The following is an 8,181-nucleotide window of genomic DNA, read 5'->3' as shown; positions in this document are numbered from 1 at the left end:
TATATATATATATATATATATATATATATACAGCTATATTGGACCTCTGGTGGTGTAGTGCCTAAGATAGTTGACTGCTAACCAGAAGGATGACAGCTCAAGCCCACCAGCCACTCCTCAGAAGGAAGGTTGGGCAATCTACTTCTGTAGAGATACTACCTCAGAAACCCAAGGAGCGGTCACTGTGAGTTGGATCCAACTTGATGGCAGTGCCTTGCATTGTTCTTTATACAGCTATATGTAGAAAGATCACTCTACTTGACATGGGACCCTTCCTTGAAGCCAGGAGACACCAGTCTCAGGATGAAGACACCCTTGATTTGTCTCTAAATTTCAATTACTCCAATCTCTTCCTTTTGTTCTCCCATCCATAGGCGTAGTAGCTGCTTCTTGCAGTTTCTGTCTCCAAAAAAGTTTTAGTTTCTTGGTTTATCTTATGCCTAGTCAGTAATTTTTTATATTAAGCTCTCTGTGCTTTTTTTCCCTCCTGACTATGCCCTGATTCATTCAATATTGAGTGATGCAGGAAGCATCAAAAGAAGATGGAAGGAATACATGGAGTCACTGTACTAACAAGAATTGGTCAATGTTTAACCATTTCGGGAGGTAGCATACGACCAAGAACCAATGGTATTGAAGGAAGTCCAAGCTGCAATGAAGGAACTGGTGAGAAACAAGGCTCCAGAGATCAATGGAATACTCACTGAGATATTTCAACAAATGAATGCAATGCTAGAAGTGCTCACTCATTTCAGCCAAGAAACTTGGAAGACAGCTACCTGGCCAATCAATTGGAAGAGATCCACATTTGTGTTTATTCCAAAGAAAGGTGATCCCACAGAAAGTGGGAAATATCAAACAATATCATTAATATCACATGCAAGTAAAGTCTTACTGAAGATAATTCCAAAACGGTTGCAGCAGTACATTGACAGGGAACTTCCAGAAATGCAAGCTGGATTCAGAAGAGGATGTAGAGCGAGGCATATCATTGGTGATGTCGGATGGATCTTGGCTCAAAGCAAATACCAGAAAGATGTTTTCTTGTGTTTTATTGACTGTGTGAAACATTCCACTGTGTGGATCATAACAAAGTATGCAAAGAATGGGAATTCCAGAACACTTCATTGTGCTCATGAAGGACTTGTACATCGACCTAGAGGCTGCCATTTGAACATAAGAAGGGAATACTGCGTGGTTTAAAATAAAGTGTTGTCAGGGTTACATCCTTTCACTATACTTATTTAATCTGTGTGCTGAGCAAATAATCCGAGAAGCTGGACTATACGAAGAAGAATGCAGCATCAGGATTGGAGGAAGACCCATGAACCACCTGTGATATGCAGATGACACACCTTGTTTGCTGAAAGTGAAGCCCTTACGATGAAGATCAAAGACTTAAGCCTTCGGTATGGATTGCACATCCACGTGAAGAAAAGAAACATTTTCACTGCGGGACCAAGAAGCAGCATCGTGATAAACAGAGAGACACTGAAGTTGTGAAGGATTTCAGTTTACTTGGATCCACAGTCAACCCCAGGGAAGCAGCAGCCAGGAAATCAAACGACATATTGCATTGGGCAAATTGGCTGCAAAAGATCTCTTCAAAGTGTTAAAGTGCAAAGATGTCACCTTGAAGAGTAAGGAGTGCCTGACCCAAGTCTTGATATTTTCAAAAGCCTCCTATGCATGTGAGGGCTGAACAATGAATAAGGAAGACTGAAGAAGAACTGATGCCTTTGAATTGTGGTGCTGGTGAAGAATATCGAATGTGCCATGGACAACTAGAAGAATGGACAAATGTGTCTTAAAAGGAGTACAGTAGGATGCTCCTCAGCAGTGAAAATGGCCAGACTTTGTCTCTTGTGTTTTGGCCTGGAGAGCAACATCATGCTTGGTAAAGCAGACGATCAGAGAAAAAGGGAAAGCCTTTCAACAAGATGATTGGCACAGTGCCTACAACGATGACCAACCGACTCGCTGCTGTCAAATTGAGGCCAATGTATGTCAAAATAGAACTGTGTTCTATAGGGTTTCAGGGGCTGAATTTTCTGAAGAAGATCAGTAGGCTTTCTTCTGAAGAACCTCGGGATGGACTCGACCCTCCAGCCTTTCAGCTAGCAGCTGAGCACATTAGCCATTTGGGACACCCAGAGACTCTAGAGACACATTACACGTTGCTTTTGAATCCAGTCCAGCTCACGGTGACTCCATGGTTACAGAAGTGAGCTCCACAGGGTGCTCTTGCCTGTGATCTTTCTGGGAGCCAACTGCCAGGCCTGACTTTTGCAGCCCCTCTGGGTTGGTTTGAACCACCAACCTTTTGATGAACAAGCCGTTTGTGCCACCCGAGAAACAGAAACACATGAGGTAGCCAATGACCCTGATGTCAAGGCAAGACAATCCCCCAACAGCTCATTTCCTGTGGCAGTAGCTCCCAGTGACCCCATGTCTGGCACTCATGTATTCTGCAGTCCCCTCCCACACTGCACCAAGGCCGGACAGTGTAACCAGGGGGAAAATGGTGGGTGAAATGGGGTACTACTTCTGAGAGTAGGCTGTGAAGGACAGACTTCCTCCTGAACTCTCTCTTGAATCACTGGCCCTGGGGGATGCCCGGGCATCCTGAGGAAAGCAGTTGAGGGTTCCTGCCAACAGCCTCAAGTGAGGGAGCTTGGAAGCAGATGGTCCAGCCCCAGCTCAAGCCCTCAGAGACTGAAGTCCCAGCCAAGAGCTTGGCTGCAACCTCACGAGAGACCCTGAGCTCAACCAAATTCTTGACCCACAGAACCTGCGAGAGATTGAATACATGTTTGCTGTTGCCAGCTGCTATGTTCTGGGTGGTTCACCATGCAGCAGCGGACAGGCCATGCACCTGTCCACGTGATGGTCTGGGTGGGGCCAGGTTGCTTGTTTGCCTAGGTGGATGGTCACCATTTCCCTCTGGTGAGTGTGACATTGAGCTAAACACCATTTATCTTCCAAACCAAAACAACTTGTTCCTCACTACTTTATGTGACAGTTTAGCAAGACCATGGAAGAGGAGCCCTGGGTGATGCAGTAGTTAAAGCACTCTGCTGTGAACTGTAAGGTCGGCTATTCAAACTGACTAGTCACTCTGTGGGAGAAAGGTGTGGTGGTCAACTTCTGTAAAAATTAAAAAGCCATCAAATTAATTTTGATTCATAGTGACGCTTTAGGACAGAGTCCAACTTACAGCTCAGGAAACCCTGTGGGGCATTTCCACTCTGTCCTCTAGGGGCACTGTGAGTCGGAATCAACTCCAGGCAGTGGGTTTGATTTGGGCTTTGCTTCCCCCAAGATCAAAGCAAACCTACTGCCATCAAGTGGATTCTGACTCAGAGTGACTCCCACTGGGTTTCAGAGGCTGTAAATCTTGATGGAAGTAGATTGCCCTATCTTCCTTCTATGGCATGGCTGGTGGGTTTGAACCACTGACCTTCTGGTTAGCAACCAAATGCCTTACCCACTCGCCACCAGCGCTCCTTTCCATGAAGACTGCAGCCTCGGACGCACTGTGGTCAATTGCATGCTGTCCTGCAGGACCGCTAGGAGTCGGGATTGGCTGATGGTTGTGGGTGGGTAGTGCGTAAGACAGTGACGTGATGGTGAAACCAAATGCAGACCACCGTGTTCTACAGCATTGTGCGGATGCCTGGCTCAGTGTGTGGCTGGGAAACAGCATCCGGCCAAGCCAGGAGTTTCTGCAGCCACGCTCCTGAGGGCTTCAGGCTCAGAGGCTGTAGAATTATATTCCCTGCTGAAGGTGGAAGCGTGAGACCCCTGGGTGCGATCACTGTGTGAGAGGGCGCCGCATACCCACACGTTCCGCCCCAGGGGCTGTGGTGGCTGCTGCCCCAGTGGCCACGGAGTCCCAGCTGCCACCACATGGAGGTCCTTCAGGCCAATGGATGCAGTTGTAAGTTTCCAACCATCATGACAGTTTCCTAATATGCTGTGCGCACGCATCTCCTAGCATTGCTGAAGTAAATAGGTCACAGAGCAGTAAGAGGGTGCCACTCCCTGCCCCAAAAACGGGATCCATGGCGACAAGGATCTCCAATCAGAGGAGGCAGGCAGGGCGGGGCCTGTGGAAGTCCAGGAAGATGCGCAGCACACGCGCATGCCTGCAGGGGGCCTGGGCACGGTGCTGCTAACGTCTGTCTCCCTGTAGCAATGGGATTAAGTGAGATCAGCCCGGACTTGCTCGCTGCAGAATAAGTGTGCCCCATCTTCTTTCACAATCCTAAAATGAGTTTGCCTGTTTTATTTTGAAGGAAACAGACTTGAGACCGGCTCCCCTGAGCTCTGGGGTGGCCTCCCAGAGTGAGGGTGTGCTTGCTGGCTCTCACTGCGTTGTTGGATGAGCTGGGAGACTATTGTTGTTAGGTGTTGTGGAGTCGAATCCGACTCATAGAGACCTTATGCACAATAGAACTAAACACTGCACAGTCTTGTGCTAAGGTCACAATCCCTGCTATATACCTGAGCCCATCGTTGCAGCCACTGTGTCATTTCATCTTGTTGAAGGCTTCTCTTCTTTCTTCGACCTTCCACCTTACCAAACATGACATCCTTCTCCAGGGAACAGCCTTCTTTTTTTTTAATTTTATTTTGATTTGGGTGAAGATTTACAGAGTAAATTCACTTTTCATACAGCAGTTCACATATACTTTGTCTCATGTCATTGACCAAAATTTACAATGCAACAGCTCCCCTCCCACATCCTCCCCATAGTTACCTCTTCCCAGTGTCCATCCCTTCATACTCTTCTGCACCCTGAGCTGTCTCCCTGTGCATAAGCAGCCCTTCTTTCTCCCATGATTGTTCTCTCCAGGGCGTGTGTCTACTTGAGGTAAATGTTTAACTCACTTGCCTGTTCTTTGTTTGGCTGGAAACCATATGTGTGGGTTCAATTCCAGACCTGAAGGGCAGCTAGGGGCCATAGTCTCAGTGGTTCCACCAGGCTCTATTGGACCAGCAAACCTGGTCCCCACCTTCTTTTTTTTTTTTGCCTCCAAATGATTTTGAGTTTTGAGGGAACGACCTTCTGACAACATGATCAAAGTAGGTGAGACGAAGTCTGGCCATTCTCACTTCCAAGGAGCATCATTCCGGCTGCAGTTCTTCCAGGACAGAGTTGTTCTTTTGACAGTTCATGGTACTTTCAGTATCAGGGGAGACAGTGCATTGGAAATGGCTGTGGAAATGCAGTGGGCTGTGCAGACACAGATAAGTGGGCGGGGACTGGCACAGGGCCTCTCCCCTGTGGGCCCAGATGGCTGTGCTTTTTAAGGAGGTCTAGTCTCCTTTCCTCCAAGAGGAAAACAAGAGTGGACACAATGGTCCACAGAACTCAAGGGCCAGAGTGACTTTGGATCCACGTCCCTTCATGGTGGCTCATGATCCATGTTTGTCCTTCACTCAGGTGGCCTGGGCATCTCCTGTGTTCAAGACCGTGTTCAGGGTCTGCTGTGTTCTGGGTCAGCTGTGTTCTGAGTCAACTGTGAGAAATGACACAACACCTGCTGTAGGAAAGTGCATCGGCGGGGGGAGGGACACATAAATGTGGTGCCATGACTTAACTGGCTTGTGACTGTGCTGAAGGTGGGGGAGAGGGGTCCAGATGGGCATCTCCCAGAATGCTGGGCACTGATTCCAAGACCTCTTTTATCTGCATCTGAGAGGACACTGGGAGCAGGGAGAGGGGAGTGGGGCAGAGTAGACGGCCCAGTGGTTCAGCCCCTGTGGCTGGTTTGGCCACACAGAGTGGGTTCACAGACAAAGGGCTGATTCTAGCCCCAAGCTCCAGGCCCCTGGTGAGTGTGACCAGTCTCATCCAGGGAAACAAGTCTCATCCAGGGAAAGCCCGTTGTTGACCCTGCTTGCCCTCTTGGCCAGAGCATGCCCAGAGTAGGGAGTCTAGTGGCTTCAGCTGATACTGGGGCACCCTCCCAAGGTCAGGTTGCCCACAGATGAGATCTATCCAGAGATAGGGTCCCTGCCCCATGACAAAGAGAAGCTCATGTGGCCAAAGAGAATGGTCTGAACCCCTGCCCTGTCCATTCCTTTCTCAGGAGTCCACCAGTCCCCAGTCTCCACCTTTTGCCTCCACCCTTATTCATCACCATTCTCAGCTCCCTGGCCAATGAGCTCACAGCATTCTGGGCCGAGGCCTACTTGACTGCAGGTGTCCACTCAGAGAGCCCACAGGCCGTGGTCTCAAGGGATTTCCAAAAGTCCATCAACAGATGATGGAGAAACAAAAGGTGGTCTCTCCATAGAGTGGAACATCAGTCAGCAGTGAAGGGAGATGAAGCTGTGAGGCACACACATGTGAACCTGAGACACACGATGCTGAGAGAAATCAGTCAGACAGATGCCAAAGGCCAATGTGTGGTCCCACTTTCTGAAGTCTCAGAAACATTGAGGAAACAAATGCATAGAGACATGCAGTAGATTCGAGGGCACCAGAGGTGGGAGAGGGGCTGTGAAGAGGTTACTACTGAGGTGGTGCAGAGTTTCTATTTGGGGACAATAAAATAGTTATGGAAATGGGTAATTGGGATAGTCACACAACACTGTGGATGCATTTAATGCCATTGAAATGTATGCTTCAAGATGGCCCAAATGAGAAATTTTATGCTATGTGTATTTTACCACGATAAAAAAAATTATTTGGCCCCCCCAAAAAAGCTACACTTTCAGCTTTAAAGATGGAAAACAGACCACAAACACTAGAAACTGGAAAAGCCCAGACAGTGATTCTCTCCACAGGGAGGGCGTGAGGAATATTGACTATACCATTGACTACTAGGTGGAGAGCCCTCAGGTGGTGGGAGACAGGGTCAATGGCTGAGACAGGTAAGGGGGAGAGCCTCCAGGCAGGAAACAGGAGCTGGTTTGGAACAGCTAAGGGAGACGAACTGTCTTGTCAGCTTCTCGTATTGTGCTGGCTTGCATGTTGCTGTGAGGCTAGAGGCTGTGCCACCAGTGTTTTGAAAGCCAGCAGGGTTGTCCATGGTGGATGGGTTTCAATGGGGCTTCCAGACTGAGGCAGACTCAGGAGAAGGAAGAGGCCATCCACTTCTCCAACATTTGGCCAGTGAAACACTTATGAAAAACAGTGAAACACTGTCTGATATATTGCTGGACACCTTTATGAACAGTCCTGAAACACTGTCTGATACAGTGCCAGAAGATGAGCCCTTCAGGTCGGAAGGCACTCAAAATACAACTGGGAAAGAGCTGCCTACTCAGAGGAGAGCCAACCTTAATGACATGGATAAAGTAGAGCTTTCGGGACCTCCATTTACTGATGTGAGGAGACTCAAAGTGAGAAGAAACAGCTGTAAACATCCACTAATAATTGGAACATGGAATGTACAAAGTATGAATCTAGGAAAATTGGAAGTTGTCAAAAAACTGAAATGGACTGGTTTTGGCCATTTTAAATCAGATAACCATATGATCTACTATGCCAGCAGTGACAAATTGAAGAGGAATAGTGTGGCATTCATCATCACAAAGAATGTTTTAAGATCTATCCTGAAGTACAATGCTGTCTGTGATAGGATAATACCCATACACCTACAAGGAAGGCCAGTTAATACTGCCATTATTCAAATTTATGCACCAACCACCAAAGCCAAAAATGAGGAAATTGAATACTTTTACCAACTTCTGCATTCTGAAATTGACTGAACTTGCAATCAAGAAGTGCTGATTATCACTGGTCATTGAAATGCAAAAGTTGGAAACAAAGAAGAATCACCATCGGTAGTTGGAAAATTTGGCCTTGGTGATAGAAATAATACTGCAGATCAAATGATAGAATTTTGCAAGACCGATGACTTATTCATTGCAAATAACTTTTTTCAAGAAAACAAATGGCAGCTATATACATGAACTTCACCAGATGGAGTACACAAAAATCAGATTGACTATATCTTCAGCCAAAACAAGGCCAGGAGCTGATTGTGAAACAGACCTCAACTACTCATATGCAAGTTCAAGTTGAAGTTGAAGACAATTAAAACAAGTCCACGAGAGCCAAAATATGACCTTGAATATAGCCCTCCTGGATTTAGAGACCATCTAAGGAATAGATTTGATGCATTGAACACCAATGACCAAAAACCAGAGGAATTGTGGGATGAC

This window comes from Orycteropus afer, unplaced genomic scaffold (assembly GCF_000298275.1).
Source record: "Orycteropus afer afer isolate SDZICR_OR568_19922 unplaced genomic scaffold, OryAfe1.0 scaffold00541, whole genome shotgun sequence".
NCBI lineage: Eukaryota > Metazoa > Chordata > Mammalia > Tubulidentata > Orycteropodidae > Orycteropus > Orycteropus afer.
This window is presented reverse-complemented; position numbering follows the sequence as displayed.